This window comes from Corvus moneduloides, chromosome 1 (assembly GCF_009650955.1).
Source record: "Corvus moneduloides isolate bCorMon1 chromosome 1, bCorMon1.pri, whole genome shotgun sequence".
Classification (NCBI taxonomy): domain Eukaryota; kingdom Metazoa; phylum Chordata; class Aves; order Passeriformes; family Corvidae; genus Corvus; species Corvus moneduloides.
Genome location: NC_045476.1, coordinates 57121153 through 57148153, shown reverse-complemented (window position 1 = coordinate 57148153; position 27001 = coordinate 57121153). Strand labels below are relative to the sequence as shown.

General features: G+C 37.7%; 1 long non-coding RNA gene across 1 annotated transcript in view; it reads left to right on the top strand.

Moving 5' to 3' along the window:
• LOC116444978 overlaps nt 1-27001 on the top strand; it is a 118974-nt gene that overhangs the window by 50340 nt on the left and 41633 nt on the right. The window contains exon 5 of the long non-coding RNA XR_004240611.1: nt 15479-15628. This is a non-coding gene — a long non-coding RNA (uncharacterized LOC116444978). The remainder of the gene's footprint in view (nt 1-15478; nt 15629-27001) is intronic.

The following is a 27001-nucleotide window of genomic DNA, read 5'->3' as shown; positions in this document are numbered from 1 at the left end:
CTAGCTGAAGGAGAAGATTCATTTTTTCAAAATTAAGTCACGTTCTCTAGAGTTATTTGGGAGAAGCATTTCTGCTGCAGTTCTCTGGTTGCTGGATCACTGAGAGAAGGCAGAATGCATGCATGTGTACATGCACACAGATAGCCCAGCCAGGGAGACACCTTCTTGTTTCAACAAAGATGTATTTTTGCCCTATTTGGTACCCCTGATGAATGGCTCATCTAGGTACAAAAGCCAGATCCATAGGAGCCAGCATATAATTTGAGCTCAATAGATTCCTAAGAGCACTACAGTATTTGGCATGAAATTTGCATATGGAGCCCTTGAAGGGCCTTTCCCATCCTGGAACCAATGGGGTCTAATTTTGATTCAGTAATGACAAAAAAAGCACCTTGCTGACATAACAGAATGGACTTGTTCAAGCCCCTTTTTTCAATCACATTTAGATCACAGTAAACATGATAACAGTAGGCATGCTTCCTTCACTACCTTCTACCTAAATTGTAAAAATTCTTCCCAAGTAGTGTGGAGGCTCAGGCATTTAGACTGAATTGTCTTGTCACAACCTCTTTTACTGTAAACTGTGGTAGGAAATAAGACTGCCATTGTCTGTCAATGGCTTCTCCAGCAAAGGAAGAGCAAGCCAGGAGCATCTGGTTCTCTAGAGAGATGATGACCACTCAGATTTATTGATATTCTTTGGCCTTATGCATTTGGAACTACATCACAAGATGCACTGCAATTCATCAAATTTCTTCCCTAAGTCACTGAATATTCTGTTTGTGCTTCCAAATATCACTCTTATTGGAAATGTAGACAGTTTAGTCCAAACTAAATAGATACTCCTGTTGTCATCAATTTTAAGTAGACATATTGAAGAGGTTTTCTTTTTCTGGACAGTGAACAAAACCACCTATTTCTTACCTAATGTATAATCACTGTATGATATTTTAAAATTAGCTTTATGATGCCATCAGGAAGAATAATTATGAAACTTTTTCACTACCCTACTAGTCATTCTTGAGAAAAAGAGAGACTGACTATAATGATTTAGTGAGCAATTGACATGGAAGAGCCAGAATTATATTTCAGATTTTATGTCACTTGAAATTATTTGAATTATTAAAAATAATCATTAACATCATCAGCTAAAATCAAATAAATGCAAAAGGACTCAAGTCCATTTCCAATATTTGAACTCTTTGAATCCATTCCCTGGAGGAAGCTCTGTTAATAAAAATTATCAAAATATTTTAGATTGGGAAGAAGTATATCCTGGAATAAAGCCAATAATAATTAGTTTTATAACAGTACACCAACTACATCTTATATAGGTAAATCAGTTGTCCTTGTATCACCAAAAAACTACCAAACTTTGATGGCACAATTTCCAAAGCTACCCATGAGGGTTCAGTAGATTACCTAAGTTGTTTTCATTTTAATTTTGAAAATTTCCCCTATATCCTCAAGTTACCAATAATAGCTAGATAGGGCTCAGAATCACAGAACCATCAAGGTTTGGAAGAGATCCTAAAGGTCATTTAGTCTAACCTTCAACCCAGCACCACTATAATCAGCCCTAAACAATATCTCTGAGTGCCCCATCCAGACACTTGAAGTCTTCCAGACATAATGACTCCACCACCTCCCTGGGCAACCTGTTCCAATGTCTAATCACTCTTTCAGAGAATTTTTTTCTAAAAACTGATCTGTACTTCCCCTGGTGCAACATTTCCTGTCATCCTTTCCTTTGAGACATGGCAGAAGACACCGACCCCCACCTGGTTACAACCTTCTTTCACAGAGTTGTAGAGAACGACAAGGTCCCCCCAAGCCTCATTTTCTCCAGACTAAACAACTGCAGCTCCTTCAGCAGCTCCTCACAGGAGAGGCTTTCTAGACCCTTCAGAAACTCCATTGCCCTTCTCTGGACACACTCACTGTTCTTTCTGAAGTGAGAGACCCAAAACTGATAAGGGAGTTTGAGATGCACTCTCACCAGTGCCAAGAAGAGAAGGACAATCCCTGCCCTGGTCTGGCTGGCCACACTATTTTTGATACAGGCCAAGATGCCACTGGCCTTCTTGGCTACCTGGACACACAGCTGGCTCTTATCCAGCTGGCTACCTACATCTGCTACTCATCCTACTGTGTCTGCTTAGAGCAATAGGAACACAGTTCCTAAGTGGCCTCCCATATTTCTCATAAGAAGGAAAAAAAGAAAGCAGAGAAACTAGTCACCATTAACACCTATACTTATTCATCTCTATGGTCTAACAACTTGATTAATAAAAGCTGCATAGGGATTCATAGGGAAGGAGAAGAAGTTTCTAAGTACATTATGCCTGCATTCAATGACAGGGAACTAATTATATTAAAAACCCAAGAAGCAATTACATCAAAAAATAATTAGCATTCCAACTACAACTATTGTTTATAATAATATTACATATATAAACATACATATAATTTACAACCATATATAGTAATATAATTTGATACAGTAAAATATTAATATATTGTCTACCATCATATAATAAGTAGAATGCTAACCCATAAATGGTCTCATAAAACTAACAAAATCACTAACTAAAAAAACTAACAAATGATTCAAACCATAGTGCAACACTAAAACATCAAATCCTTCCTTGAGAAGCTGAGAAGAGAATTCTTTTTCTGTGTTAATTATGTGATGGGTAGATTAACAGAATGAAAACTAAAAATCTTTTACTATATTATTTACTTAATTCTTTGTATTTCAGATTTTACACAAGTGAAGAGCTCCATCTGGCCATTACAGCTTTAGTAGCGCTAGCCGTGCAATAATTGTTTCATCATTTCAAAATAAGAAGTAAAAGTAGAGTTAGAGGTACCACTACTTTGTCTCATATCAATGATTTGTTCATAGTCTTTCAAAAGATGACTGAATCTTAATTAATTTTTAAATAAATAAAATTTTCATTTCAATTATATTTTTAACAATATCTGCACTAGTTCAATACACAGCTTGAGTTGTTTTCTTCTCTTTTCTTTAATATCTTTCCATGCCCTTGTAAATAATTGGTTTTTTACTTACAATAAACCAACAGAACAAGAGATGATAAGTCCTACCATGTCTTCTTGGGACTGTAAGTAACCCACCTCTCTGTTTCCTCCTATGTCTTGAGAAAGAAAAATAGAGGAAGATAAATTCATATGGCTGGACCTTCCTGTTACTTCCTGAGCCTAGAAAAATGTGAGAAGTTCTGACAGTCTCTCTTTAGTGCCCTCAACAAGATTGCGGAGGAAAACATCTTGCTGAAGTGAAAAGAGTAATAGTAATATATTAAATATCCTTTTGTAAAACATTTTGAAAACTACTAGAAAGGCAGACCTCATACCTAGAAGGCCATTGTGCAACAGAACTTATTTTACAGAATAGCAACAAGGAACCTGAAGCTTCTGCTTTGGGAAGGACGATTCTCAAAGATGGCCGTGACCACTGTACACTCTCCATAGCTAGAAAGACAGATTCATCCTTGCATCAGTTTTCTGTTTGTGATTTTACTTTTCTGTTTTGCAAAGAACCTCTGGATTGAATGAATCAGACCTTTTCTGCTGCCATTGGTGACCAAAAGAAAGATAATAAAACCATTTTTAAGCTGAGAGAGTAAAATTTGAAATTTTAGCAATGATAAAGAGGTTTTCTTTGTTTTCACAGACAGCTGTTATTACTACTTCATGTATTAAACTACATTATGCCATATCTCTTGCACATCTTTTTAACAAACATGTAAACCAACTTCTTATGTTAAGCAGCATAACAGTCAACATGCTTAGTTTTCTGTGAGAATTATCTACCCTCCATCCTTCCCCAGAACTGGACATCCTTCCTGCATGGCAGTCGTCCAAAGATTTAAAACAGCTAGGATAGTGACAGAATAGTAGAATGCATTATCAGAAAACATAGCCAACTTCATTAGTAAATTATTAAGTTAATTAATACATTTGCGTCCCTGGCTAATTTCCTTTTTTTTTTCTCATTAAAGGTAATATCATACAACCTTCAGTTAAGCACATGACATTGTCATACTAAGTTCTGTAGATACACCCCAGGGCTATCACATTATGCACGAACAGACACCCAAGAATGACAGTGTCTGAGAGAAAGAAAAAAAAGATATTTAAATGTATTCCCAGTGATTGATGCCAGTAATGTGATAACTGACAAGATGCCTGTGCTGGTTTTGGCTGTAGTAGAGTTAATTTTCTAAATTACAGGATTTATAATCAAGTATATCAAAGAGTCAGCATTTTTTGTCTGTCATGCTTTTCTTACATTTTTCTGCTTCTGAAAGTTCTAATTCTCTTTCAAAGTTTTTTTTATAAAGAGTAGCATCAAAAAGGGTAATGTGAAATTCGAATTTTTTGATCAGAAATGTTATTACAAAAATAGTCATTCAAGATTCATCTTATCTGCCCTGTATGACTTAGTTAAATCTGTGGAGGATTCCACAATTAAGCACATTGTGTGGCAAACACATCTGACAGATATAGAGATATCTTTATACACCTTAAGGCAATCTGGCTCAAACAGCAGGTAAACTAGAGAAGATAAGTTCACCTAAACCTGTTGTGGGCTACACCTCTTCCAGCAGCATGACAAAATGTTATTGCAGAGCTTAGCTTTCTAGACTCCACCTGAAATGTGGAGGTACTCTCAGGCTGAACAAGTGATACTTAAAACCACAATGATAAATAAGGCATCTCATTGGCTAAGAAGATATTCCACTCACCCCAGGAGAGTAAGCCAGAGCACACATGCATGCTCTGCACTGAGAGTAGATTAAGATTGGATATTAAGAAGAAATTCTTTCCTGTGGGAGTAGTGAGGCACCAGAATAGGCTGTCCAGAGAAGTTGTTGACATCCCATTCCTGGAAATGTTCAAGGTCAAGTTGGATGGGCCTCTAAGCAACCTGAGCCAGTGGAAGGTGTCCCTACCCATGGTAGTGGGGTTGGAACTAGATGATCTTAAAAGTTCCTTCCAACCCAAACCATTTTATGATTCTATGATGCCCAGCTCCCTGTATCACTTCTGAAGAAAGGCAGATGTGTTTATAAGTTTGGGTTACTTATACAACAAACTTGAGTTACAGCAGCCCTCAGAATTGCCTATCTGGCAAAATTACTGAAAAGTCTATTCCTTTGTCATAGCACAGCCTATTTTTTTTCTAACACACCTATAAGTCAGTGAAATTGTGTTTCAGTTCCCTCAGCAGTCTTTAAGAGGTTTTTCATCTCCAGAAGCAAGACTCCATGCAGCACAGAAGACACCTGGGCAGCCGTGTTGCGTTGCTGGGGGCAGGCAGCCTTTCCATAGCTGCAGTCTGGCTCTGCTAGGCAGTGGTGGCCCTTGGTGGTCTCCAATGGTGCCTATCTGAGCAGAAGTTAAGGGCTTTTTCTCACAGTCTGGTCTCGTTTTTCTGTTTGTTTGTTATTCACCCAAACCATTTAATGTAACAAGGCATAAATAGTCCGGTGAACACAGATCAAAATCCAGATCTCACATACACCGTGCCAAAGTCCTTAATCAATAAGCTAAGGATTTGCTGTCCCACTTATCTGTTTTGATTCTGGCCATCAGAGTTAGGCAGTGATGGAAAGTAGACTCTCTGACTCCTTCTTTTAAGTATCTATGTTTTATCAGACAAAGTGGCCTTGCCTGTACAGATGTCATTAACTCCTCCCATTCATTGGGAGCTAGGATTTCTGTATGTGCCAATGATGCATACTAGCATCCCTGAAAAATGTTTGGCCTCTGGGTGCTTCTAAAAACCTGCCTGGTTCCCAGCGCAGGCAAAAGCAAATCTAACTTCCAAAGGCACAATCATTTATATAGAAAGAGTGAGGAATGAAAATCCACTGGAATTTTGTAGTAAATCCACCGACTTCTGTGAAAGCATTGTGAAATTTATTCAAGTGACCAAGTTTGTTTTGTTTTATATGTATATACTTTATCTAAAGGAAAAAATTCATTATCCAGCACTTTTACATTATTTTTTCTGTCTTTCTTTTAAATACATTAACATTATTTTAAGGACTGGAATACAAAGAGGTGAGGGTAGTACACTGAAAAATCTGCAATATTGTGGGGCTGGTTTAGACATCATCTGATCAGTATTAATTAGGAGTAACACTTCAGAAGTTCAGGAAGTCAAACTGACCTAAAACTGGTGCAAGGCTTCTGGCTGGAGATTTCTTACATATGAAATTACAGTTGTGGTCCTCTTCCTGGTTTACAAAAGTGCTGTGCATAAGGAGAGGTCAAAAATTTATGAAGTCAGTGACTGCCATATGAAGAGTTCAGTCACCAGGGCGAGAGCAACCTGACACTGTATGATAATAAAGCTACAATTTCTCGGTATCCTAATGTCCTCTTCCTGAGCCCTTTGAAAAGAGTCATAATTTATCAGATCCAAGGTAATTAATAAATCAAAATTAAGATGGAGAGTATGACCCAGGGCATGAGTCTCTTGCAACTATTCCCACTATTGCTCATGCCAGGCATCTCTAACCCCTCACCTGGAGTCCCAAGAACTGAGCTAAATACCTAACCTCTCAGAGCCATTTACATGACAAATTAGGCACCACTAAAACATATCCTTAACAAAATCATATAGTGAAGGGAAGCTTCCTAAGGAGCTGGGAATCTCCTATGTCTAGCTAATAGGAAATGCCAATCATGTCTGTAATCCCTTCTCTTTCCTCTGGAATTTTGATTCTCTGATCTGAGCTGTGAGCAGACAGATACTCCTTTTCCACTTGGGACCCTCAGTCCCCAATGCTCTCCTGAAGGAAGCTTTACCAATTGCTCTTTGTGCAGAACTCATTGTTTTATTTCAAAAATAAATCCAAAGGAGGAGCCACATGTAATAGCTTGGCGGTTAGAGGCACTCCCTGAGGAGAGTGAAGGGGGACCGTGCTCTCTTCAGCCTGAGGGGGCATCAAATTAGCAGCTCCAGGAGCTGCTCCAGCCACAGAGCCCAAGGGGTGTCTCCTTCCTCCTGCCCCCCTGAGCAGCATGCGGCTGGCAGCGAAGCCATCGCATCTTCTGGGGCCAGCACTGAACAGTGAGGTCTGGCTGCGGCTAGCTGGTGGTGGCTGGCCATGATTTGCACTGCCAACTTGTTTTGCCTTCCTCACAAGAAGAATTTATACTACAACACCACTGTCCAACTGTCCTACTCCAGCAAGAACGCCTGTAAATATATTTTCTTTAGCAACAGTCAAACCTGATTCACCCAGTAGCATTGCAGAGAAAAATGTGGAAATATTAACATCTCCAAAACTGACAGATACCATCTGAACAGTAACACCTAACTGCTGTTAATAATTGTTAATGTGCCAGTACCATCTTCTTTCTAATATTGACCATTCTTTTTACTTTTGCCAAAATTATTTTTGCCTTTCAGCCTTCTTAACTTATGTAAGAGTTCTTTTAGGATACATCAGCATCTGAAATATTTCTTGTACAATGTTGAAATAGAAAGGAAGCACAACGCCCTGCTCTACTGTAAAACAGTTGGCAATTTTTTTCAGCAATAAACAGAATAACAGAATCTAGTGTTTTGCAATTAAATTGATACTACTACTTAAAAAAAATAAGCTAGCAAAAAAGGTAGCAATCTCTCAAGATTCCTCATATAATTCTTTTTATGTGCTGTATATTAACTCCTCCAAAGACTGATCTAACTACATTTCATCATATTCTCTATATTCATTCACTATGCATTATGTCACATCAAAGGTCAGAGTAACTTTTTTCCCTACTCAAGAATAGTAGATTCTAATATCAAATATGTTTTTCAAAGAAAAAGCAGATAATTAGTGGATAGGATAAGCAGAAATTTTATCTCTAGAGAATTCACTCCTCACAGATCTCTAATTAAAGCAGAAGAAATTGCATGATGTGCATATGCTGTTAAGTATTAGCACAAGCAAACCTTGAAGAGGGCTGGTACAAAGTGATATAGGATATTTTATTTGCTTGTTTCTCAACACTTCATGCAGACAGGACCTCTACTTTTGCTTCATCTGCTAATCAGCTTGTCTGGTTACAGGACGGTTTTTTGTTGGCATTATTAGTAATTATTTGCATTGCCTTGGTACTTATGAGATCTATTTACAAGCTGAAATTATGCTACTCCTGCCAAAAAAGCAGGCTCTGCTTCAGCAAGATTACAATTTAAGGATATGTCTATACTGTACAGGAGACTACTGCACATGATAAAATAATTTCATTTAAAGATATTTCAGATATTTTTTCTCTATTCTGCAGCTAGCACCATAAATATTATGGAGATGTACCTAAAGTATGGTAAGAGGCAAGAGATACAGACATATGGGGGAATACAAGGGAAAAATATTAGAGGATATTGGTCACTCATCTTGATAGGGGTCAAAGCACATGCACATCATAATTGCTGTCAGCTGCTCACTAATATTTATGGCCCCAAAGAAGAGGGTTTTAAGCAGGGAATGAAAAGATACGATAAAGTAGTTGTGTACATAGTAACAGGAAACTTTTCCCCAGGATGAAGAGCCGGGGGAGAGAAAGTTCAGAGGTGACTAAAGATACACGAAGTGAATAGTGAAGACTCAGGTGTGAATAGGGGGATATGAAGGGTGGAGGCAGGGTCTGGAGAAATCATGAAGACAAGCAGTTCAGCCCCTACATAAAAAATGTGGAAAAAGATACAGAAAAAGGACAAATACTTTAAAGGATTGAAGAAAGAAGTTTAAAAAATTGTTGTAACATCATTTTACATGAGACCAGACTGTTGTAAAATTTGGACTAAGACATCCTACAGTATTACATTGTTTGTAGTTATTAAGTATCCACAAGATTTAGATTCACAGTGACCTTTAAGTTATATTAAGACTGGCTGAAACTACATCTACAGACAGGAGAGTGAGATTGGCAGCTCAAGAAGATAATTCTTCTTCTACTCTAAGAGAGCTCATGTGAATCTCCTTTTGACTAATAGACACAATCAAAATCTTTCTAAACACATTTGCAAATGACTGTGTTGAGTTACTTTTTTTTATTCCATTTTTTTATGCACCATCTCAGTTACATCCAGGCTTCCTGTCTCTTCCTGTTCTCTAAAGGTTATGAAGTTAATTTATCAAAGTGGTTTTAAACATGAAGTGGTAATGAATATTTACACACGCTATGTCTGTCTTTGATGAGATAAAATGTGAGGATTTATTAAACAATTTTCCAATTAAAGACAGTCTACAAAGAACAAAAGATAGATCATTGGGCAGAGTAAAGCAGCACAAGTGGAGATGTTAAGAGCTTATGAATTTAGGGAGTATTGACCTGTAACAATACACTACTTCTGAAAAATCCAGCACTGTTTTCTCAGACACTATTAACTTTTGCCATGCATTGCCCTTTCTGTGATTCTTGGTAGGTTTGTGCCCCATGATGCAAACTTCTTAGGAGGCTTCCATTCTGACATCTGTTGTAACCTCTGCATAGTTTTTCACATAAAAATGTACTTTCTTGCAGATCTGTAAGGTATAGCATGCCACACAAGGATGAGTAGAAAAATGGTATTAGTTTACCTGCGTTTGAGAGGAAGGGTGTTTTCTTTTGGTGATGGTGGTCATCACATACAGAGATGTCAAGAGCTGAATAAACAGTTTAACTTCCAAACAACTTGCTTTAGTGGCCACACAAAATCTAGGAAAAAGTGCTGTTAAGTCCTACATTATGTCTGGTTTATATATAAACAGAAATATATAGGACTCTTGGGTCCTCCCACTTATAAGGAAACCTGAGTAATGTCAGTATTCCTGAAAACCAGTGGGCAAATTTACAGAACCACTGTCAAGCTGGAAAGTTTGTTCAATACTTTTCCTTTTGTTATTCCATGGGTCCTAATTGCAAAGGGTCTGTCATTTCCCTACATAACTACCTTACATACAGTTCAGCTGCTCATAGGTATAGAGGAACAGAGAGTCTACACTCCTCTCTTTGAACTCCAAATTACACTCATGTTCAAGAAAATAATTATGTTACACAATTATCATTTACCCTGATCTAAAATATTTTTGTATTTTTTAACAAATGATGAAAAAATAATTTTGTCCTTGTCTTTCAGATCCAGCACAAGTGCTAGTTCACATTCCTGAACCTTTGAAATAAATCCATCAAGTACTGTGAAAATGAGTTATTTGTCAAACATCACTAACAAACTTATACAAGGGCCAAAAGACATCTGTATATTTTAATGGGGGGGGTGGGGGGTGGGGAGGGGAGGGCAGAAACCACATTTACTGTTCAAGTAAAATAAGCACTGAATAAAATCAGACTAGGTTCAGGTAGCCCAACTCATCTATAGCCACTTAAAGTGTCAAAGCATGTTACCTCATACAGGAGACTTCTTGCTGGTGGGTAATCTACCACCTGTGTCTGAAGGCATAAGAACAGACTTAGCTGAGGAGTTATTAGGCATTGACAACATACTGCACATTACTGCTCTAACTCAACCCCCAACAACACAGTATAACAATTTCGAGACATGCTCTGTCTTCTCAGAAGATTATATAGCATGTCAAAAAAGAAAATAAACTGTGTTAAAATGGAACAAGAATTTTCTTCTGCAAAATGAACACCATCCAATTAGAATTTTTCTAAAATCAGCTGTTGGGTTTTTTTCCTCTCCTTCCTCATTTCAGTCAAAAAAGGCAAAATCTCAGTGTCAACTTTGCACATACTGTCTGCAGCTGATGCAAATTAAACTTGTTATTAGCTTTGGATAAAGGAAATATATCTTGACAAATAAGTCAAGATATATTCACAACTGAGCTTGAATCTAGATGCACTGTTCTTAAGTATATGGGGTAGAGCACAAAATGAGGTTAAAATTTTTAAGGAGTAATTTATAGCAGAATGAACAGTTGATGTGATTTTACCTTCCAAAATACGAGGGTGATATTGAACTTTTGACTCAATGTGGCCAAAAGGAGTAGAATTGTTTTTACTGTTCTTGTCAGTGAGAAGCCAGTTGTCAGCCTATGTTTATATTAGTTATTAGTGCATAGATCCTAAAATGAATTGCTGCATTCAGAAATCTCTTATTGAGCAGGATTGATCCTTGCCGAAGGCCGAATAAAAAATATCCATTTACCTGTGATGCAGTAATATTTTGATGTTTCAGACAGAACATATCCAGTCTGGTGAAATTTCGGCTGGGGCTTAGAGCCTGGTCCATGATGAGATTGCTAGCGTTTTGTGCCAGGCAACCCTCTGAAATCGGTTACATGACAGCTTTTCTTCTGTGGGACAAGTACAGGTTGCAACCATCATTGCAAATTTTTACAGTAAATTAAAGAGGCAGTTGGTCCTCAAAATATTTCACTTCCACTTTCTTTAATAAATTGCCTTTAATTCATTAGTATACTTAAGAATTAATAAATGTAAACATTATTTATATTATTAATTAATTATAATTAATTAATGGAATCATAAACTGGTATAATAGTAAAAATGTGATTAATGCAGAACATAACTACTGGAAAGTACTTTGTAGTTTTTCATAAATATTAAACAAATGAGAATCATAACATATTTTAGAAAAAATATTGGCAGGTAAATTCAAGAGGGGATTGCCTGCAACTTTACTCACTTCTGGCATTTTGGAAATTGTCTCCACTAATTATGTCACAATCTTTCAGGTTCTCCATGGAGATCCTAGTTGGCAGCAGAAAGATAAATATGTACCAGATAATATTAGTCTAAATTAAAACTGCTGTCATTGTAATTGAAGGAAATGTGAACATAGGCAAATTCAGCTCCCTGAAATTTAGAGCCATCATCTATTCAAGTCAATGGGTCAGCATTAATTTTAATTTAAGCTTCTTTTGCAGTACATAATGAAATTTTAATAATCAACAGAGAAAAAGATTATATGGCTGAAGTTTTAAATCCAAAGAGATATATACATCAAGTCCAATCTCACGCCATCCCAGCTGCCCCTCCCTACTCTGTCCATGATCTTCCTAGAGAATATATTCACTGCTGCCTTCAGTGCCATTACCCTGGCAATTGGATGGTGTTTGTACATAGTTCCACCCCAGAGGCATCTGCACCAGAGTTCAGATTAGTCCGTAACAATTGCTGACATGATACAACCCCAGGGATTCCTGAACAGAAGCTGACATCCCACAGTACCTTGAGGGAACTTAAGAATAAACTCTTTTCTACCCTCAGGACTACCTTTTGCTCTTACAGATTCCTGCTCAGCTTCACACACACCTTCTACTCTCACTTTGAGAGAAAAACATAATAACCAGGTCAGTTAACCTTAAATTGATTGTTTGTGAGACTAGCTCTTAGAAAACTTTACCTCTTCTAGTCATCACCGTGTTGTTCAGGAAATACATCTCATATCTAAAAAGAGTCCCAGGAGGATCAGTCCAGAACTTGGTCCAGCTGACTGGGACGGATGCTGTTTGGTGAACTTACATGCACAAATATGTGACTGGGGAGCTTGGGGGGTGCTGTTGGTGTCCATTTCTTAACCCACAACAAAGATCCTCTGCCAGGCTAAAGCTGTCATTACGTAAGAAGAACAGGAATAAGGATCCAATCATCTTGATACAGCAATATTTGCCTCTGATTTCTAGTTCTGACACAGACCTCCAGTGGGAACATGGACAAATTAATGGATCAAACTCTGCTACATTAGCCTGTTTTTAGACCAGAGGCTGTTTTATCTTGCTTCTGAAGGAGAAGCCAAATTAGGTAGACATCCCACATTTACTTTTCAGAGCAAAATAAATTATCCAGGATGTAACTTGCAGATAGAATCACAGAATCATTTTAGTTGGAAAAGACCTCTAAGGTCATCAAGTTTACTAACCCAGCACTGCCAAGTCCACCACTAACCCAGGTCCTCAAGTGCCACATCTACACATCTTTTAAATGCCTCCAGGGTTGGTGACTCAGCCACTTCCCCGGGCACCCTGTTCCAATGCTGGAAAATAATTTCAGTGTTGCAGCTGGACTGATCCTAATTCCTTCTCTAGAGGTAACTCAGTTTTGTCTACACAGTGCTTTATGTCCACAAACATTGCTGCACAGGCTGTAGAACCAGTGAATCTGCTATCTTGCTAACAACTAATCTCTGTCTGGCTGTTTGCTTGTTTCCAGCATAAACGACACCCATGTGTTTATATAGGTTCAAAGATGACCAACCCCCAGGCAGCAACAGTGCAGACAAATCCATTGAGTTCAGTGGAAATATTGCTCGTTAGGTTAGCAACCGCAGGGTCAGACTCTCTTACATTGACTCTCTTACATTCAAATGAACAATTAACAGGCAAAGAATAAACTGACAGACGTTCCTGAAGGCTTCAAGAGGAATGAGGAGGAAGCGTCTATTACAGCTCAATTATTAAAGGTTAAAATCTTAGGACATCTGATTATAGGACTTCTAAGCCTCATTGATCTAGGACATACTTGCACATTAAGCGATGAGAAATATTTTAATTGATCATCCCAATTAGCCATGAAGCATAGGCCTGAGCCAGCTGGTCACTGAGCACTGCCCAGGCTGAAAATCAGAAGTCATCTCTAATTTAACTGGTTCTGGGTTGGGGTTTTTTTGTCCTGCATTTTACTTGCATATGCTGTGTTTATTCCTATCTGCCAAAAGCCTTAGCTCCTCTGCAGACTAGCAGCTTGATCTCAACATCAGCCATTCCAGACTCAGACAATGCAAAATCAATTCTTCTACCAATATTTGCCAAGCCACAGAGTATGTTTGTGTCAGCTTTTTTAAGTTATCTGACTTTTTGTTCCCCATTGCCCTGTTTGCAACAGTGAGGGGCTCAGAATTTTTTTAAGGTAGGAGGGGTTTTTTCACTTTGTGGTAGTACAATATCTTTGATGCAGATGTCTTCAAATGTTTTACAACCAGGCCGTAATCTTGCTGCATATCATGGGGGGGTTGTATAATTGTCTATCTGTATAGCTACATTTACAGACATTATATATAATCCATATAGCACATATGCACATATGTAAAATAATACAAATATTAGTATACATTTTGCATTATATGATTATACAACACTATATGCAATTGCCAGCTAGACATATGTAATCCCTCAAGAAAATTATGAAGTCAGATAATTGGGTGGTTGTAAAATATGTGAACATTTCTGAGTCAAAGTTCCTGCATATACAAAATCATTATGTATACAATCATCATTGTCCCTACTCATGTCTGGGTGAACTATAGCACACAGCAAATTCTCAAGATCATTCAACAAATCATGAGCACAAGTGGGAATAGGCAACCCTAGCCATGAGATGCAATTTATTTTCAGTGTTGTATATTGAGGGATGGAAGGCATTAGAGAGGGTACTGATATACCAGTGCTAAACAAAACAGTGTTTCTTTCTTCCCTGACTTCCTCATTTTTTGGCAGAAGCAATTTTATTTTTGAACATTTATATTCTTCTTGTAATATAGTGCTTCAAAACAAGAGTGTCGGAAAGTTAAAGTGCAGGAAGATCAATGAAGCTTTTTAAATGGTTTCTAAAAATGTGATAAATCTTTCTTCTAGTTTCTTCTATAATAAGCACAATGTTTAGCAAAGTAGTTCAAGCAATTTTGGGCTCCTGTAAATCTGACTTAAGCTGTTCTAGCATTAATAGGGAGAGGAACATTAAAGAATTAGAAGTATTTGTCTTAGCAACTTTGATTATAGCTGATTTACTCTCAAGTAATAATCATGTTCTAAGGCACTCAAGGTATTTCTCTTTTGTCTGATTAAAATGCAGTTATGAAAACATATAATTAAAATAGTTGTAACCTATGATTCATAATCAATATTTGGTAGGGTAGCACAGAGATTGCTAAGGCTAAGTCAGGTATACATAATGTTTCTCAACAGTGTTAATGGACACTAAAAGAAAAAAGTATTATCATATGTTGGTGGCTAGGGAATTACCAATTTTCTGCATTATCTGCTCTTCACTATGTTATTACCATAGTCTTCCAGCAGTTGTTTGGTCACTGCATGCACAAATGTTCTTAAATACAGTTGAATTAAAACTACTTGCAGTCCATGTCACATGGTCTCCATAACACCAAATCACTTAAGCAGTATGAATTGGTTAACATATTTTATGACTGAGCCATATTAAAGACTATTAAGCATATTTTAACAAAATGAAAGAAAACCAGCCCAACACGTTAGATTTAATAGGTAACTTGGAAAACTAAATGCTTTTTTCTGCTCGAAAGTAGAGTCATCTGGTTTTTTGTTACTGTGTGAATATGAATATTCTGATGAAACTGGTGTAGCTGTTGCTTTCTGTTGCTCTCTGTTACTCAGTGTTTTCAGAGCTTGGGAACAGATGGTGCACCACCTGACTCTGCACACTCTAATGTAAGATTCATTGTGCTTCACAGGAAATCAAAGATCAAGCAACATTGCAGAAGGTGAAGCAGCGCCTCAGCAACCAGCAACACAGTATGATATAGTCAAGTGGTGGAGCAAGAAAGCAGAAAGAGAGGAGAGAGAGAAAGAGAGAGATAATAGAAGAAAGAAAGATTTTTGAGGTTTGCTTTCATCTTTCTCCTTTTATTTTCTGTGCTTTTTTAATTTGTTTTCTTCTTTTTTTCAATCTCAAGTCTATTCTTTGGAAAAGGATCATGGGATTCCACATGAGAAACTTTAGTCCTTAGGTTGTCAAAAGTTCAGACCTGCCAAGCAAGATCTGAATGTTTAGAAACAAAAGAGTTACTTGATTTGGTTGTTTGCTTCCATTTCACTGCAAAAAATGCCTGTTTGCAACACCAACAGCTTTAGAAATATTTAAAAGTTCATTCCAAATTTCAGAGGGTCTTATGGCTGTAAAGAATTACAGGTATTAGCTACCTGCCTCTCTTCACTTGCTACTCATTCTTCCCTCCCTTTGCCCTGACTTTCTATGCCTGGACAGCACACTTAGGCTTGGGCCACTCCTTTAAGAAAACCCAGAATTCACAGGCAAACTGTTACATGCCTAGGCTGTGCGACACCAACAAGGGGGATTAAGCTCTGGGTTGAAGGGCTTCCTTCAAAACACTGGCCATCCTTAAATCTTTCTGATGAAAGCTGTGAGCTCTTGCCTTGGACACCTGCACTGATGTCAAATGATACAATTTCAAGTGAAGTTGAGTGTTACCCTGATGTACTTTCTTATACATATATTCAGAAACTAAAACCACAGCCTAGCCCACATGGCGTTTTCAGGTACCCAGAACAGCACCATGCAGAACACACAGCACCTTTCACTTCACTCATAAGAGGCAGGTAACTATCTGAAAGGATCCTCCCCTACTTTCTCATTACTCAAATACAGGAATTTGCATAACTCTGTATCCTTAAAATATGCATCCCATCCAAGCATCTAGTCCTGACCTAAATCTAAGTGAAGTCAATAGGAAAGCAGCTTTATGATCAATTTGAAGCTCACCAGAATAAGTCTTGCACTAAAATACTGTAGGGCTTTCTGTTTGAAATATGCAAATAGGGGAGGAAAACTCACGACTGAAACATATACCACAGTGAAGAAAGTAAGGAAAGTCAGGGCTCACCTAAAAAGGAGGGCCAGGGGAGGGTGCACAGCAAAGGAAACATTCACTCAGTCCTCAGATCTATTTGTGTGTTCCCAGCTTGCATCTGGGTATCTAATGTTCAATGAATTAAAAGTGAGGTGACCCTTGAGGATCTAATCAAGAAGACTAGCAGGTCAGCAAAATTATCAAAGCCATTGAGAAATACAAAAACTATGTTGTTATTACAGAGCTCTGATGCTATAAAGAAGATCAGATCTAGGCATAAATATACAGCAGCAGACTAGAGCATGACTGCTCTGCCTCTTTGGCTTATGCTGAGTCCAAGGAAAGCTAGGCTTGTACCTGTCACTTAGAAAGTTTAGAGCCTATCTTGTTAGTTTTTACTTTTAACCCTTCTAGTAAGAGAGTCCTGAATCTTGTAATGTCTCTGCTCCTCATCCTTGGCACAACCAAGGAAGGAGGTAAATATTAATTTTGTTTATGGAAGCTTAAGATAGATCTACCTAAGGCTTATGATGTCTGGATACTGGGAAGAAGAAGTGCAAAACCAAAATTAAAAAAGCTGATTGTCCCACAGGCTGAAAATGTGTGTGAAGCTCAGTACATTGCAATACCAGACAGAGAAGTTACACCAATCTTAAAGACAGTGAAACATCCCAGAAGACAAAGAGCAGAAAACAGCACACCAGTGTTTCACTGTGCTGCATAGACAGATGATAAGACCAAATCTTGCACTCTTCCTATGGCATTCACTTTTGGAACCACCTGATTACCTCTACACATACGCTTTCCAGTTACATGTGCCAGCTTTACTGCATACTCCTCTTTTACATTTCCAACAGACCCTATATTTATAGGAATGATGCATGCAGTGATGCTTTTTCTCCAGCTAGAGCAATGCCTCAGGAAACTGAGCACAGCTGATGTGCTGCCAGTTTCAGTTCACTGCAGTGAGGCTGTTTCTGAGGGTTACAAGTGTAGCTAGAGAGGCTAGTTTAGTGATACTACCTATTTTCCTTGTATGAACAAGGTGGCATCTAGTCCCTTTGGTCAAGCATAGAGTGAACAACAGCTTTGATGTTTAAGCCTCAGGATTTATAAAGTATCTGGTAATACAGGGGGGTGCAAACACAGCTGGGTTATTGGTATGCTAATCATAATAAATTTCATTGGTTTCATAAGTTTAAAATGGCCCCTTTACCCTTAAGCATAATAATAACAATAGAAGTTACAAATTTTAGTTATCAGGTTTTTTTGCTGAAATCTTCATATACAAGACACAGATTAAAGCTAATCCTCATTTGCAGATGGATTATTGTTCTTTGACATATAGAAACTGAAACAATATTTATTTGCAACCACAGCAGGCTTGACACTCTGCATGTAGAATCAATTTGATATTACCAGTATATATTACCTACCTTTAAGCTTTATTTTCTTCCTTTTTTTTTCGCTTCAGGCAATTACAGTGTAAGCTTTGCACGTAATCCTTCACAAATCACTGCCCATGTAGGGCTCTACATTGAAAAGTGATGTGGTTGGAATAATGATAATTCTATAAAGAAAAAACAGGCAGGAAAAAAATTTGGAATATTCATGGCATTACGGAAGAGATACCAAAATCTCTCCTGTTAAAATCCAAAGCAGCTGAAATACAAAATTCAACAATCTCTTCAACCTAATTAATTTTTATATTCTTATATTTGCTCACTTACATTAGTAATGTAATTTGTTACTTCAGAAGTCACTGCAGTAACTTAGTTTGACTCTTGTAGCTAAGCATGACACAGAATGAGAAAAGATACTTTAGCTTCAATTTGTCCATGATACTTGAAAAAAAATACTTAACCTCTTACAACAAAAACCTAAGGGTATTAACCAAAGAAGACAGTAAGTTTGGATAGGAAAGATCTAGCTATCAGTATGATTACCACTGTTATTTATACGGTGTTCTACCCTACTCTGCAATTACAATTGACTATTTTTAAAATTCAGTAAAGATACCTTAATATTTTTCATACTTAGATGACAGAAGCACTTTGTGGACTGAGAGAGGAATCAGCTCTTCACCAATGAGGGGAATAAACTCTACTTCATCTTTTTCCATAGTTTTTTTTCAATTCTCCACCTTATGTCGTATATTTGTGACTGTTAAGTCATACTCAAACACAAACTACAATAATCCTGTCTACTCCTCATCTCTCCCCCTGGCCATGCAGTTTCAATCTCACTCCTTCTCACCCATGCTGCTGTTTCTGTGACTTGGCGCGGAGCTAGCTCACGGAGCTGAGTCAGCAGAAAATCACTTTCTTTCTAAGGCTGGGGAAGAGAGGCAGAGCTGTGACTTTGGCTGATTGTACACCACTGCAAAATAATGCTCTGAGGGATGGGGCTCAAACCAAAGCTCTTGAGACCACTTGCGAGTTTTTAGTGATGCATTGTGCATGTTGGTGTACAGTCTGCTCCTTCAGTAACAGATTCAAGGGGGAATGGGTGGAGCACTTCTAGAAACTCAAAAGTGTCCATTCTTGGAGATATTCAAAAGCTGTCTGGACACGGTCCTGGGCAACTGGCTCCAGGTGGTCCCATTTGAGCAGGGGGGTTGAGCCAAATGACCTCCATAGGTCCGTTCCAACCTCAGACATTCTGATTCCGCAAAAATTACCCAGACTGATACTGATCTTTTTTTCCAAATGTGGTGCTCATAGCATCTTGTTTCATTCCAGCTGTATATCTGACCTCTGTAGGCATTCTGTTGGGATGTCTCATGAATCCTTACACACTCTAACTAGCATCATTGAAAACCTAGGTATTCCGTATCTTAAAGATTGAGTCATGGGTCTCAGATCACCTTCCTGAAAACAGCAGAATTGAGACAATTACTGTGTAAGCCTGAACTGTTCTTAAACAACCTCAGCTTTCAGGGGAAATTAATTTAATTTTTCCCCTTTTACCAGGAATGTATTTATTACCACTGCAAAGCAATTTGCACATTTCAGCTTTGACATGAATATGGAAAAGACTAGGCTTTTCAGGAAGAAGCTGGGAAATTGTCACAAGCAAGGCTACACATTAAGTCCAGAGTTCTGCATCACCTTTCCTTGTACACATAGTAACTCTGAAGCACAGGGTTAATAGATTCCACTTTTTAAAAATCCAAATGGTACATTGACAATTAGGTAAAAGCCACCAATATAGCTAAAGTGGTTATTTCTTGCCACAGATACATAGCAAACATTTAATCTAACTTTGGTGCTGGAGAACTGACTTTGTTTGGTTCTTTCTTAAGTACCAATGTACAGGTATTAATGATTGTACTTTGTTCAATCAAAATAATGAAGAATTTACAATTTCATGATTTCAGAAGTTTTATTAAGAAATAGCATCTGGGTCTCTTAATCTAAAAATATTACTTCCTCTCTTGAACAACATAGATAAAACTAAGCATGAGTGGATCAAAAACCGGATCTGTATTTCCCAGAGTCTTCAAAAAGTGACATTTTTTTGGAATAAGAAAGTGAAAGTTCTTCTCAAAATGGCTTCCTTGGGAACAAAAAAGTTCTCCCAAAGACCAAACGAATAAACAAACAAAAAGTAAAAAGCATTATTGGAGTCACGTCTATCTGCTTATTACATAATTTGCAGGACAATAGCTTGAGCAACCACAACAATGCCTTCTTTCTCAGGAAGTATTACCTTTTTATTCCCAATCTCATTAAAAATACTGGAAACTCCTTAATCTTCATATTCCCTTACCTATAAGGACTTCCACTTGCACTCTTCCCTTCTACTATTTTATCCTCTCCATCCTGTCAGCTGTTGACTGCGTTTTTGTTCACTTTCCTTGGCCTACCCACCTGTCCTGCATGACGCCCAGAGATTTCCTATCTTCTTTGATACATAACTCATCATCCACACCCTATTTGTCTTTCTCAGTCAAATATTATCTCACTCCAAATATTTGTCTTTCACTCTATCAAGACCAAATAGACTTTCTGTTATCCTGGCCAAACCCAGACAGCAACAGCAACCACACACCACTACTCTCATTCAAAGGCTGCATTGAGCCCTGTAGGTCTCCACCCCTGCTACACGTCACCATCCAGGTCGCCTCTGTTGTCCATACCATATCTGCTCCTGTCAGGTTTCATCAGCTCACTGTAGCCATCACTTCTTCCTTCCCAAAACATCAACCAAGCAGAGGACACACAGCTTCAGGACTGGTTTTACCAGTCCCCCAAAGGACTGGGTGAGCAGCACTCTCTACCTCGTCAGAGAAAGACGGGATCCTGAGCACTCCTGGTAACACTGTCTTTGCGTTCATCTCCATAGTAAAATGCAAATGAGTGGAACCACGTTTCTAGATACTGGCATATCCATCATTCAAGGATCACATAGTCTCTATTGCTTGAACCAGGACCAGGAACCGCAGAATTTTAGAAGACTCTTCTGTGCATCCTATTTATTTATTCACATATTTTGCAAACGGTACTGTTTCTCTTCTACATTTATCCTCCCAGGAAGATTTCAGAGGCTGTCAGCCAGCAAAAAGCCAGCAACGAGAAATGTTATAGGAGCCTCTCGATTATACTTAATGTAGCTACATATGAAAGTACACAGACTAGGGCCTCAAAACCAGAATATGGGAAATGCAAAGGAGTTGCTAATTTCCCTGACTCTGCAGACAGCTTGAAAGCCCTGTCTTTGTGAAGGAGAGGAGTGTGAGGCTCTGAATTTTATCCAAATAGAATTAATAGCAGTCACAATACCAAAAAAGGTAAAGAAATTAGCACCTCACCTCTTTGAGAAACAGGAACTTCTTCAAGGTATATCCAGATGTTAGATTCTTGTTCCAGCTTCTTCTCTTTCTGTCACATTAACAGCTTTTGCAACTTTCTATTACTCAAGAACAAAATTGTTCCACAAGGAACTTCTGCTTCGGCAGTACTACAGGCCTGACTAGCATCCAGATTTCAGACAGACTGTTGAGCTATAGAGAATGGATATTATAACACAAGCCTATAGGTCATGGCAACTTCTCGCTGATGTTGTTGTTGTTTTAAAAGTCATTTACATGCTGTCCTTGAAAGTTAAAAACAGATCATACTAACAAAGAAGGCATTTTTCTGGAATCCTTAAGGCTGTGAAAATCATGATTTGGGCCTTGACTTTTCTTATGTTGTCACTTTGTTCTCAGAGCAGAGACCTTGCCAGCTTTGCTTCTTGGAGGATATTGAAGTAAAACAGCTGAACATCAGAAACAGCTCATGATGAGCTTGTCCTTTCAGTTCAACAGCAGGGACCCCACCCTTGGTAACCATTACCACTGCTTAATCTACTGCATGTTTTCTTAGTCAGTAGAGATTAGAGCCATGGTACTTCAGACATCTATTGGGAACAGGGTTAAAATGGAATCATGAAAATTATGTGCAAAAACAAGAATGTATAATATAAACAATGTTACTTTGCTGAATGTTGGCCTAATAAAAATGCTGCTTGTTGCTATGCTGGAGTCCTACCTTTGGGAATTGACTGTAGACTCTAACAACAGAATATAGAGACTATGGGCTTTTGAGGCTTCTATAAATTTAGAAACTCATTGAGAACACTTGTCCACACAGGGGGAAGTTTTCTAAGTTACATGCTTGGGATTAGGCTACGTGATTGCCAACAATGTTAATGGGAGTTATTTTTGCCTCTGAAAATATCAGCCTAACTCTCTAATAAAGTAATTTCCTCCACTATTGGTTTAAGAGCTTTGTGCCAAATTTCTGACCTCAGTTACTTATTTGAAATGCAAGGTTGTTTTTTGGATTGTGTTGTAATGAATCAGTGCCTGAAGGCAAGAGAAACAATTGCTCAATAAAATTCAGAGACAAGAAGTACATCTAGCACTAATATCGTCTGCTTTTAATACATATTTTTATACCATTATACTCCATGAATAAACCACCAGTAGGGGACATTAAATGCATTTTAAATAGAAAGCCTGTGAAATAACTTCATAGATTAAGAAAAGAAGCATCAGCTGAGAGAACTGCCAGAAGAATGAATCCAATAATTAACGAAGGTTAGTTTCTGGCCTTTCTCCTTGGGGCAGGTAGAGCTGTTCAGTGCAATGCACAGGAGACTAAAATGACAAATTTCAGCTTTGCGCTCCAAAACATCCAGTATCTCTTGAGACATTGTGGCTTACCACTGCATTGCAGTGAACTAAGCACTGGCCCACCACAGCAATCCAACTGGGCTGTGGGAAGCTGTTTCACTGGTTTAGAAAATGTTCACTAAGATGCAATGTCTCTGACAGACCAGGAATAAATGTTTTTGAGACCTAAGTAGGAGGAGAGATATGCTTTATAGGCAATAGCCATACATTAATGTTTATCATGATTTCAAATTGGGGTGACAACTTGAAACAGAACTACTCACACAGTATAGTGGAAAAAGAAAATCATGGTACTAAATGTGAAGCAATTTGCTTCTGGTCATTTCAGCAGCAAACAATTTCATTATACCAAGTACAAGTGAAGCTGGAAGATATTTTTCCTTCTATGAAACTGTCAGTCTGGTTTGACCGTCTTACGGAGCCATGTGATACTATTCCACTCTTTCTGGGTTTCCAAAAAATGCTGTAACAAGCAGCTGGGATAAGTGGAATTCCCCTTTCCAAAGTGGACAAGGCAATGCTCTAAACGACCCAGGCTATGTAAAATCAAGTTATTTTGAACAGTTGTTCACAGAAAGCTAAACCAGAAACTACTGTTTAATATTAAATTTAACTAAAAAGAAATTAATTTGATTTAACCTAACAAATAGATCGTTAAGTGATTATAAGTTACAATACTGTAATGATAGAAGTACTTTTGTTTCTTTTTCTGCCTTTTTTTTGTGCAAAATACGCATTTTTGAACAGAATAATCAAGTTAATTGAAAATAGTATGACTAGATCTAGTTTAAATGCTACAGACCATTTGGGTTTACAAAGTGCTGGCATCTTGGCTTTGGTCTCGTAAAGCAGAGTAAAGTATATCTAACTTTAAACACAAGAACAATCCAGCACGTGTACTGTACCTGCATAGTTTGCAGTTCACTGTGGTCTCTAGCTGACTCTTTCCCATCAATGGAAACTCTCTCAGTGGGCTACCACACATCCTGGTCTCCTGATTACTTACACCAAAAGAACCTGTTGGAGTTACAGACACTCTGTTATTCCCCACATATCAGTATTTGTTCACAAAGAAAAAAGGGCCTATGCCTGCATCCCATCCAACATGTAGTCAGAAGTATGTTGACTAAGGCAAATATTTGAGGAAGAGAGCGGTTTACACCTTGTCAAGCATTCACACCACACCATAACACATCTAGAATGTAAAGAAATTTTACAACCTTCTTTAGCTTGGCTTTGGGGTAAACTACACTAGCATAGGTGTCCTTTTTTATCAGAAGCAATAAAGCAGATTGTCACTGCTACAGTTTGGCAGATGCTGACAAAGGTCACCCATGTATTCTTTCAAAGGCCAGAAAAAAAATTGAAAAACACACTGTCTTAATCACCACAACCAAAACTCCCATGTAAGAGCAACACAGTTATGAGAGGGAAGAGATGGACTTTTAGCCAATGCAGCACTTACGTTACTGCCCTAGGTCCATTACAGTAGTGGATTATTACTATTTTAAAAATGTTGCTCCACTTACATTAATCTTTTTCAGCAGAAACATATTCAAAAAAAGTTCATTTTTCCCAGAAAAGTTATTTTCAGTCTTTCAGTGGGTGCATCCTTTACATCTCTCTACTCTAGCCTAGAAGATCACATCAAGAAAAGCAGTGTGATTCAGACAAGGAGGCATTGATTTTATACCAAATACAAGAAGTGGTTAAAGGTGTTGTGTGGATTATAGACCAAACAGAAGAGATCACTCTGCTGTTCACAGTCACTGGGAATGGCAAGAAGATCTTGTATTTATTATCCTGTTCAGCAAAATGTCAATTTGAGAAAATTAGGGAATTGTCAAGAATTAGAATTTAGTAGCAAGTTAGCAGTAATAATTTTGTCTGCTGGGAAATTTGTCTTCTCAGTTTCCCACCTAAAAACTGTGAAAATGCAAGTTGACTAGATTGAGTGAAGAACCACAAGCATTTCCAAAGAATGTTGCCTTATATCTGCTGATGAAAGCCTAGATCTTTGGTCTTCAGTCTTTTTACAGTACGTTATTTATGGTGTTCTCTCATGTCAGTCCTTTTATCTCATCAGGTTTCACATGAATTATTCACTGAAGCTCTGGCTATATGATTTGATTGCTCTTCTAGAATGTATGTTAAATTTAGTTATGCTGCACTTTTCTTAGTGAAGCCTTATTACTGAAACTCACAGTTTAGCAGGATACAATCCCCTCCTCCCACCTTCCAACTGTGGGTTTTGTTGTGGGTTATTTCTTTTTTTTTTTAACAGAATGTCAACAGCATAGTGCTAGACAGATCCTCCATTTATACTCTGAGGCTGCATTTTCATCTAGGTTTTCACCTCTCAGAAAGGTCTTGAATGTCTTGAACTATGTTCTATTCAAGTGTATTTCTTGTAGGATGCCAGCCGCTTTCCTGGCACTAGACATGAACATCACTGCTAAATGATGCTCTCTAACACTGTCTCTGATATCTTGAATGCAATATTTCTAACCCTGACCTCCTTTCTGAATTGAAAGACATGTTGAAGATTATTCCTGTTCTGGTCCATTCTTTCTCACTTCCACTTGTATTGTGTTAGATAACTGAACTAATTGCTGTGACTCAAAAATGTCACAACTTTGCATGTAGGGGCTTGCTATCTTCCTCTCAGACAACCGACAGCATGAATAATGTTGTATCAGCAAGGTTTTAAAATAAGAATGATTTAAAAATATTCTTTCTAACTGTGAAACAAGAAGATTATTTGGAAGATATCTTTTCTATTGTCTGCCTAATGAAAATTTTATACTGGCACATAAACCCTGTGTATCTCTTACCGCTGAACTTTTCAGGACTGAAAAATCTGAAAGTCATGGTTTGAAAATTTTCAGACCAAGGTTTGAAAACTTTGCTCTGTGAAATCAGAAAAGGCTTTGTGTGTAACCACCCACTGAAATGAGAGTGGCCAACAAATTCTTTTATGTGTAGATACTGATTTGGTCAGGTTTCCTCACCTCTGCTTAATTCTGTTGTGCGTGTCCAAATTATCTGTACATGTACAGCCCTGAATTTCCCTTTTTGACCTGAACAATGTGGCAAGCATGGGTTTTTTTACAACACCTGCAATGGGAGTGATGGGGAAGAGCACAGAATATGACATAGAAAGGAAGTGAACAGTTCATATTAATCACACACATTTCAACATTTTATGAACTTGAGCGTGAATGCCTAGACTATGAAGAAACATATAATGCTCATATCAGGAGTACCACCTGCATCTAACTTTCTTTTAAATTATTTAGTACAACTTTTGTTTATAATTCCTGTTTGAAATCAAGAACATCTACAACCCCAAGCATCAATGCCCTTCAATATCTAATTTCACAGTTTTCTTAACACATATCTCATGTTATTTATTATAGTCAGTGTCATCACAACACCTTTGCCTGTTCTTGCTACATTTTAAATGGTTTAGCTGGCAAGCCATCAATCACAAATCATGAGACATATTTTAACTTCAACTAAGATCAGTTTAGAAAGAGAACAAGTCTTCTATGGCCTAAATGTGTACATTACTCACATCTATAAGTGAAAAATGCCTGTTCTGGAAAAGAAAACTCTTTTTTGTTAGAGTTTTGGTATATATCTATAGAAAGAAACAAAATTTTCCATTTCTTTATGACCTAGAGCAACACGTTATTGATAAAACCAAGGAAGCCTCTGCAGACCTAAGTTTGGGTGTTCAGAAATACATCCATTAAATACAAACTTTTTTTCTCCAGTTATATTTCAATCACTAGGTAAATGGAGAAATGATATAATCTTAGGAATAACTGAATGTCCTCCTCTGAAGACATAAAGAAGCTGGAAACATCGTTTTTATTTACTCAGTGTATTTTAAAGCTTCCCTTCCTGTAAGATATCTCATACAGACTAGTTCTTCAATTGTTCTCTGTCTAACTTCTAACACTATATAAAAACAAAGATATTTTTAAAATATGAACCCATATGTGATTTTGCCACGTGTTTTTCTCTACTTGGTGTTAAAGAATAATACAGCAACAATAACAAACTCACAATAGAAAATTATGAAAAAAAACAAAAACCTGCAGTTTTATAGTACAAAACAAACAAGTACTTGGAAAAGAGGGCAGGCATTTCTATAGTGCAACTTTAATTCAAAAGAAAATATATACTTTTGTATATTC